We start from the raw sequence: 9,809 nt of genomic DNA, 5'->3' as shown, positions 1-9,809 counted from the left end.
TGTTTGTCTGTGCTTGTTTGTTTAGAAATAAAAAAAATGTTTTAAAAAATTTGTAGCAGTCAAACATGAATACATAACATAAATGATTAAATTATGGCAAAACAAAAGGAAAAATGGATGAATGAAATGCAATTGGTAGAGGGCAGAAAGGTGAAATACTTGAGACCAATCACTATGTTATTCAAGTGTTTTTCAAATGCGCAAAAAAGACCGAATTGCCAAATTACATCTATTGTTTTTTACTCAGGTTAATTAATAATTCCATGGCCCAAAAATGAAGGCAAAGCAAATCTGTTAGAAAGAAAGCCTATACTATACAAACTTCAATATAGTAATAATGACTCAACATCCATTAAATGCCCTCTCTCAATAATACAATACAATACAATAGCAGAGTTGGAAGGGACCTTGGAGGTCTTCTAGTCCAACCCCCTGCCTAGGCAGGGTACCCTATACTGTTTCAGACAAATGGTTATCCAACATCTTCTTAAAGACTTCCAGTGTTGGGGCATTCACAACTTCTGGAGGCAAGCTGTTCCACTGATTAATTGTTCTAACTGTCAGGAAGTTTCTCCTCAGTTCTAAGTTGCTTTTCTCCTTGATTAGTTTCCATTCATTGCTTCTTGTCCTGCCTTCTGGTGCTTCAGGAAATAAGTTGACCTCCTCCTCTTTGTGGCAACCCCTGAGATATTGGAACACTGCTATCATGTCTCCCCTAGTCCTTCTTTCCATTAAACTAGACATACCCGGTTCCTGCAACCGTTCTTCATATGTTTTAGTCTCCAGTCTCCTAATCATCTTTGTTGCTCTTCTCTGCACTCTTTCTAGAGTCTCCACATCGTTTCTACATCGTGGTGACCAAAACTGAATGCAGTATTACACGTGTGGCCTTACCAAGGCATTATAAACTATCCCTCTGTTGATGCAGCCTAGAACTGTGTTGGCTTTTTTGGCAGCTGCTGCACATGCTGTCTTATATTTAAATGGTTGTCCACTAGGACTCCAAGATCCCTTCCACAGTTACTACTGTTGAGCAAGGTACCACCTATACCAGCGATGGTGAACCTTTCAATCACAGACCAAGGCAGACTCATCCTTAAAGTTCCAATTTAATCATACATCTATCCCCACACCCCATAATCTATCACATGTTCCAATCATCATCTTCCACGCTGGCATCTACACCCCTCTGCTTCCGCTCAGGTGTCGAGGTGCGGAGACAAAATATGACCTTGGCTTCTATAAAAGAATGACAACAATACATTCCACAATCCTACTCCTTTCTATTCCCCCCTCCCAACTACTACACTAATGAAACAGCATAGGGAATTAATAGAAAGTGTGGCAGGCCAAAGATCCTAAAAAGAACATAACTACAGGCCTGACAAGCGGCCTCTCCTCAGAAGAAAAATGTTTCCTGAAAAGAGAATAACATAAAAGTTAACATAACAAAATTAACCACCTCTTCCTCCCCCAGGCCTATTGGGAAACTTCTCATGGAATTGCTTTACTAACTTCTCCACTTTTAGGTTCCAACTTTTCGGCCAAGTAGTTTCAGACCAAGGGTAACCCTTCCAATGCACTAAGTACTGTAAGCGACCCCTATTCAGCCTGGAGTCTACACTTTTTCCACCTCAGATTCTGTTTCCCCTTCTATCACTACAGGAGGAGAGTGAGCTTGGGTGGATGCCCTTCTGTTAGACCCAATTACTGGTTTCAACAAGCTACAATGAAATTCTGGGTCAAATTTCCCTAGACTTCTGGGTAGACTGAGTTGAACTGTAACTGGGTTAACTATCTTCACTATTGGGAATGGACCTAGAAATTTTGGACCCAATTCCTTGCTAGGCATTTCTAATCTTATGTATTTGGTAGACACAAAAACTTTGTCCCCCACACGGTAGGGGTTTTGGAGCGAGCGATGTTGCTCAGCTTGCTTCTGGAAGGCTTCGGCCGCAACTGCTAGATCCTTCTTCATATTCTCTTCAACTGCTAGATCCTTCTTCATATTCTCCCATCCTTTCTTTAACGTGTCCATCCATTCATTCAAAGACATGGAGGAAGGAGGTTCTCTAGGCAACTCAGGCATGGCAACAAATTCCATGCCACTTGTAATCTGGAACCCTGTTAATCCTGTGCTGCTGTGGACTGCATCGTTGTACGCCACTTCGGCGAAGGGTAGCAAGTCCGACCAGTTGTCTTGCTGATAGTCCACAAAACACCGGATGTATTGTTCCACCACCGCATTGGCTCTCTCTGCGCAGTTCACGCTGGGATGAACCTCTGAGCTCAGTTCTTGTGTGGACTCAATGGATCTCAGGACCTCTCTTTAGAACTTGGCTGTGAACTGGACTCTGCGGTCTGAAATGATCCTCTTGGGTACTCCGTGCAGGTGATAAATGTGGTTCACAAACATTTTCGCTAATTTCTTTGCTGATGGCAATCCTGAGCAAGCAATGAAGTGTGCCTGCTTAGAAAACAAATCAACTACTGTCCAGATTACTTTATTCCCACTGCTGTCTGGGAGTTCCACGATGAATTTTATTCCCACTGCTGTCTGGGAGTTCCACGATGAAGTCCATAGTGACCTCTTCCCATGGTCAGTTAGGGCTCTCTGCTGCAGGTGCTGTAGGTTCTGGGCTCTTGGATTCAATCATCCACGGCTGGGCCTTTTCCTCCTCCGAGGCCTCCCCCTTGGTAGGACTCTTTGTCACCTTAAGTTGGGGATCCTCTTCCAGAGGTTGTTGGCCCAGATGACTCTTCTGTGGTGGCATCTGGAGCCCTCTCTTTACCGCCGTGGTGGTTGGTGCGCACGTTTGTGGCATTGGGGCTGGAGCCAAGCACTCTGACGCTCTGTGGCCAAGTTGACAACAATGGTGGCATCTTATTTGGCTCCCTGAGGAACGGAACCTGGTTACATTTCTAAACTTCAGAACCTCCTCATCACATTGGACTGCTCTCCACTTTGCAGCTTCCCCCTTGGTAAACCCTTCTTCCCTTGTGGAGATTGCTTCTCTGTAGGAAGGTGGGGTAAGAACCTCGCATTGCAGGGGAGACTGTAACCGGTGGGGAGGTCAATCCCTCGGTTGGCCACTGCCCAGTTTTCTCCCATGGTGCCATCTGCTGAGGGAGGGCAGGTGCCCACTGGCATTCCTCCCATCCATGACCTGGGGTTAAGACCCATCCCGGGGTTGCCTGCTTCACAGGTTGCAGCCCTTCCAATAATGGCTGGCTAGGGGGGGGGGAGTTATGTGCCAAGGACCCTCCTGCTGGCTTGGAGTTGTTATGGGCCAAGTAGGTGCCATCTGCTGGCTTGGAGCATTTTCCCATGTTGATGGCAAAGGAGGTGCCCAGTGGCATCTTGCCCATTCATACTCTGGGAAGAAAACCCAATCTGGTTTTGCTTCATTTACTGGTTGCAGCCCAATTTGTGGCTGGAAGTGAAAGATGCTGGCCAAATCCCTTCTTGCTGTCTGGGTTGAAATTCCCATTTTGATAGGGAATCTGTCTCCCACTCAGTTGCAGGGTAATAAGCCATTTCATTTATTGCTGTCTGGAAAGAATCAAATTTTCCACTCCAGGTTTTTTCCCAAGCCTTGCTTCCAAGCTGGGAGGAAGGAGGGGGAGCATGCACTCATGTTTAGTTGTCCGAAATGGTACGGGAAGCCCATCAGAGATGATTGTATGGGGATGGCTTGAATCTCCATTCCTTTCATCTTCTAACCGGGTGTAGAAAAGTCTTTTCCAGCCCCCTCCGTCCTCTTGCCAGATGCAATAAATCTGGAAGCAGATTCCTTTGCCTTTGAAGCGTCGGCTCTCAGCCTTTTGGCTATCACCAAAAGCTTTCTCATTATTTCTTCGCTGATATTTTACACTGTCCCGGTCAGCGTTGGGAATTCAGCACCCCCCATCACCAGCCCCTCCCCCCTTGATAGGGGGAGGGTGCTGGTGCTTTATTTTAAAGGGAGAGTTGGAATAATGTCAGCGTTCTAAATACCATGTATGAAATCAATCAGAGACCAAGGCAGACTCATCCTTAAAGTTCCAATTTAATCATACAGGCAAGTTAGCACGTCTATGGAATTCCAACTCTAATGTTCTTCCTGGAATTCCACCCAGTTGAAAGTTCATGATCTATCCTCACACCCCATAATCCATCACATGTTCCAATCATCATCTTCCACGCTGGCATCTACACCCCTCTGCTTCCGCTCAGGTGTCGAGGTGCGGAGACAAAAGATGACCTTGAGCTTCTATAAAAGAATGACAACATACATTCCACAATCCTACTCCTTTCTATTCCCCCCTCCCAACTACTACACTAATGAAACAGCATAAGAAATTAATAGAAAGTGTGGCAGGCCAAAGATCCTAAAAAGAACATAACTACAGGCCTGACACCAGGTTTACTTAACCACTGTATTACTAATTTAACCACTGCAGCAATTCACTTAACAAATGTGGCAAGAAAAGTTGAAAGATGGGGAAAAACTCATTCAACACATTTCTCACTTAGCAACATAAATTCTGGGCTAAATTGTTGTAAGTCAAGGACTACCTGTAGACAGTTCTAAGACTTTTAATGTGAATCGTTCAGTGTGTGCTTGCTTACTCTCTTGTAATTTCTTCCTTTCCTGTGAGTGTAAATATACAGTATTTTTTGGAATATAAGAAGCACCTTTATTCCCCCTAAAAGAGCATGGAAATGTTGGTGCATCTTATACACCGAATACAGCCATTTTTGGCCTCCGAAGCCCTACCCCCACATCTCATTTTTGCAAAAAATGGGCCTTTTTTTTGCAAAAATGGAGGCTTTTTCCCCCTTCCCTCAGCCCCCATCAGCCCTATGCAGGCTTCAGCAGGGCTGGGGCAAGGTGAAAATTCCCCTGTTTTTGTGAAAAACAGGCTGTTTTCACAAAAACAGAGGCTTTTTTGCCCTCCCTGCGCCCCCAACAGCACTCTACAGACTTCAGCAGGGCTGGGGGGCGTTTTTGCCTTGCCTCAGCCCTGCTGAAACCTGCAGAGTGCTGCTGGAGGCTGAGGGAAGGCAAAACCTTTTTTACTTACTTACCTTTTTGAAATCTTGGCGTGCCTTATACACTGGTGCATCTTATAGTCTGAAAAATACGGTAAGTACCGTATTTCCTTTTGCTACAGTAGTTCAGAACTGAGGTGGGATGCTGTAGGATGGCAGAATAGGAAAAGGGGCTATGAAATTTATTCCCCTTTCCCAACTTCCTTTGTAAATCAAGTTCCAGGACATGAACCTTCCTCATCCTTAGAGCTCATCTGGCTCTTTGTGGTTTTATATTTCTGGTGCTCTAAGTCTGCTCAGGGTTGATTTCCTAATAAATCTTTTTCAAGATTTATTACCATCCTGCGTCCTCCTTTGTGTTCTTTGTGCTTTGATGTCTGTCCTGCAAATTCTAAATTAAGCCTTGATGCCCAGATTGTCTGCATATATATCTTGTACAATGGAGTGAGAAATACTCAACGGGCCCTCTCTGGATGCTAGATCGGGTGGATGGATTCAATTTTCCTGATGGGAAGTGTTAATACCACTTTATAATGCCTTGGTAAAACCACACTTGGAATACTGCATCCAGTTTTGGTTGCCCTAATGTAAAAAAGGTGTTGAGACTCTAGAACAGGGGTGTCAAACTCGTGTCGTCACAGCGTCGCGTAGTATCGCGACTTTTTTCCTGTTCGCTAAATCAGGCGTGGGTGTGACGCATCTGGCCCGCAGGCTGTGAGTTTGACAGCCCTACTCTAAAAAGAGTGCAAAGGAGACCAACAAAGATGATTAGGAGACTTTCCTAAAACATATAAAGAACAGTTGCTGGATTTGGGTATGTCTTACAAGTTTTACAATAGCAGAGTTGGAAGGGACCTTGGAGGTCTTCTAGTCCAACCCCCCTGCCTAGGCAGAAAACCCCATACCATTTCAGACAAATGGCTATCCAACATCTTCTTAAAGACTTCCAGTGTTGGAGCATTCACAATTTCTGGAGGCAAACTGTTCCACTGATTAATTGTTCTAACTGTCAGGAAGTTTCTCCTCAGTTTTAAGTTGCTTCTCTCCTTGATTAGTTTCCATCTGTTGCTTCTTGTTCTTGTGCTTAACAAACAGAGAATCTATTTTACGAAGGGTTCGCTTAATGAATGAAGAATTAAAAATGGCAGCAGGAAGATTGCAGTTTCAGAGTTGCGAGATTCTGTTAACATACCCTTATATAAAATAGAATTAGCTCATCTAGTCCTGTATTCTGTATCCTGTAGCTGAGCACCTCTCCTCCATTTTCTGACTTGGATATACATCCCCAGGCTGGAGAGATTGCCCTGCAGTGCAACGAAGGCTCAGTTTCCATGTTTTATGTTGCTCTTTGCTACATGGGTTTCCTGGCAGCTGTTTGCTTAGTGGTGGCATTTCTGGCCCGGAGGTTGCCTTCAATGGGGCCTTCAATGAAGCCAAGCTGATCCCCTTCAGCATGCTGGTCTTCTGTAGCATTTGGATCTCCTTTGAGCCCACCTACCTCAGCACCAAGGGCAAGTACCTGGTAGCCGTGCAGGTCTTCTCCATCTTGGCCTCCAGTGCTGGGCTGCATCTTTCCCCCCAAATGATACATTATTCTTTTTCGACCTGATTTGAATAAAAAGGAGCGACTAATTCTCAAAAGCTTAACAGAAATGTGATTTTAAGTGTGTACAAATTAGAAGCACCAGTGCTTATTTCAGTTCCCCCAACCATTTGTAGACTGAATATGATAATTTTTTAGGGAAGCTCATTGTATCTGTTTTATAATACAATACAATACAATAGTAGAGTTGGAAGGGACCTTGGAGGTCTTCTAGTCCAACCCCCTGCCTAGGCAGGAAACCCTATACCGTTTCAGGCAAATGGCTATCCAACATCTTCTTAAAGACTTCCAGTGTTGGGGCATTCACAACTTCTGGAGGCAAGCTGTTCCACTGATTAATTGTTCTAACTGTCAGGAAGTTTCTCCTCAGTTCTAAGTTGCTTCTCTCCTTGATTAGTTTCCACCCATTGCTTCTTGTTCTACCCTCAGGTGCCTTGGAGAACAGTTTGACTCCCTCTTCTTTGTGGCAACCCCTGAGATATTGGAACACTGCTATCATCTCTCCCCTAGTCCTTCTTTCTCTTAAACTAAACATACCCAGTTCCTGCAACTGTTACTCATATGTTTTAGTCTCCAGTCCCCTAATCATCTTTGTTGCTCTTCTCTGCACTCTTTCTAGAATCTCCACATCTTTTTTACATCGTGGCGACCAGAACTGAATGCAGTATTCCAAGTGTGGCCTTACCAAGGCATTATAAAGTGGTATTAACACTTCACGTCATCTTGATTCTATCCCTCTGTTGATGCAGCCTAGAACTGTGTTGGCTTTTTTGGCAGCTGCTGCACACTGCTGGCTCATATTTAAATGGTTGTCCACTAGGACTCCAAGATCCCTTTCACAGTTACTACTACTGAGCAAGGTACCACCTATACTGTACCTGTGCATTCCATTTTTGTTGCCTAAATGTAGAACCTTACTCTTTTCACCACTGAATTTCATTTTATTAGATAGTGCCCAATGTTCAAGTTTGTCAAGATCCTTCTGTATCTTAAGCCTATCTTCTGGAGTGTTGGCTATTCCTGCCAGCTTGGTGTCATCTGCAAATTTGATGAGTTCCCCATTTATTCCCTCATCCAAATCATTGATGAAGATGTTGAAGAGTACTGGGCCTAAAACAGAGCCTTGGGGTACTCCACTGCATACTTCCCTCCGTGCAGATGCAGTTCCATTCAGAACTACACGCTGAGTGCGGTTGGTCAGCCAGTTACGAATCCAGTTACGAATTTTACACTTCGATTCTAAAGATCATCCAATTTCTTCTTAAAAAATCTTTCTTTTAAAATTATTGTAGAATCAGAACTTTACATTTTTCCAAAAACAAAAAGAATTAACAATAAAGACCACTGTAGAAACCAGTCCCTCATCTTTTTGTAAGAAATTGGCTGTTGTTATCTGACTGTGTGTAGATCTTTGAAATATCTGAATCTTTTTATGCTGTCCCATCAGATCTTTTGGGTTCATTTTGCACATCATGATATCTTGGGCAGTCTCTCTCTTACCCTTAGGAAGAAGGCGGCAGTGGCAAACCAGTTCTGAAAAATCTTGCTAAGAAAACGGCACAAAATTGCTCAGTCAGTCTGAAACAGAGAACCTCTCCCTCAACAATTATTCATGGTACATGGCAGACTTGAGTTCTAAATCCAAACTCTCCTTTTCCATGAATTATGTTGCTGAATTTGATGTTTTCTTCCTTCAAGAAACCTGGCTAAATACCTGCTTGTTTATAAGTGGGTATAATTATTTCTCTCAAGAAAAAAAAAGTCTGCTAAATTTGGCTTAAATCTTAATGCTAACCTATTCCCCAATTGGGTTCTAGTCTCAAGTACTGAAATAAAGAAGTTTATAACCTTAAAGAGAATCTATAAAAGGATGTATAAAGGGATCTAAAAATATGCAAGAGATGTAAAAAATCAAAAGGAACATTTTATTATCTGTTATGGACTTGTGAAAAAGCTAAACAATACTAGAAAGGGATACATACACTGAGGGGAAATTTCCTGACAGTTAGAACAATTAATCAGTGGAACAGCTTGCCTCCAGAAGTTGTGAAGGGCCCAACACTGGAAGTCTTTAAGAAGATGTTGGATAGCCATTTGTCTGAAACGGTATAGGGTTTCCTGCCTAGGCAGGGGGTTGGACTAGAAGACCTCCAAGGTCCCTTCCAACTCTACTATTGTATTGTATTGTATTGTATTGTATTATTATTGCATTGTATTGTATTGTATTATTGTATTGTATTGTATTGTATTGTATTGTATTGTATTGTATTGTATTGTATTGAATTGTACATATATTAATTAAAAAAATTGAGACTACTGTATACAATTTAAATCAATTTAAAATGCATGGTGTACATTATTTTTAAACATGGTAACAGCCAGCAAGTGTGCTATTTGTTCAATGTTGGAAAGACAATGTTGGAAAGACAATCCCTAGTATGAAAGAATGGTTAGTATAACAGATAAAAAATTAACAGAGTTGGAAGGGACCTTATATGTAGGTCATCTAGTCCAACCCCCCCCCCCCCCCCGCTCAAGCAGGAGACCCTACACCATTTATGACAAATGGCAGTCCAGTCCTTTCTTGAAAGTGATCAAGTGATGAAGCTCCCACAACTTCCGAAGGCAAAGCTGTTCCATTGGTTAATTGTTCTCACTGACAGAAAGTCCATCCTTGTTTCTAGGTTGAATCTTGCCTAGTAAAAGTGATGGAACTTGCAGGGATGGCAAACTGATGGCTTTGCATGCATGTGCGCCTCCCATCAGCCAGCTGATTTTTGAGTCTCTGCTGTGCATGCATGGGGGTTGCGTGGGGGACAGGGGGAGCATGGGGGGTGCAGCGCCCCCTCCCACGGCCTGTTTTTGGTCCCAGGAGGCTGCAGGGAGGCCTACTAGGCCCAAAATGAGGGGTAGGGGAAGCGGGGAGATCGCCCACACAAACGCAGGAGGGCAGGGCATGAGGGGTGGTGGTGTCACACATGCATTGCATTATGGGTATGGACATGCATGCATGTGCTGTCATGTGCGCAGTTTTGGCACATGACAACAAAAAGTTTAGCCATCAGTGACCTATAGCTTCCCACCCCTCTTTTTTAAGTATTTCTGTCTCTGATTGATGGCAATGGAGGGAGGCTCTCGAATAATATTTTCAGTAAGTAGGAATGTTTTTTA

The sequence above is a fragment of the Natrix helvetica genome (genome assembly GCF_964273705.1).
Source record: "Natrix helvetica genome assembly, chromosome: 1".
In the NCBI taxonomy this organism is placed as follows: Eukaryota; Metazoa; Chordata; class Lepidosauria; order Squamata; family Natricidae; genus Natrix; species Natrix helvetica.
Note: the sequence above shows the minus strand (reverse complement) of the source record.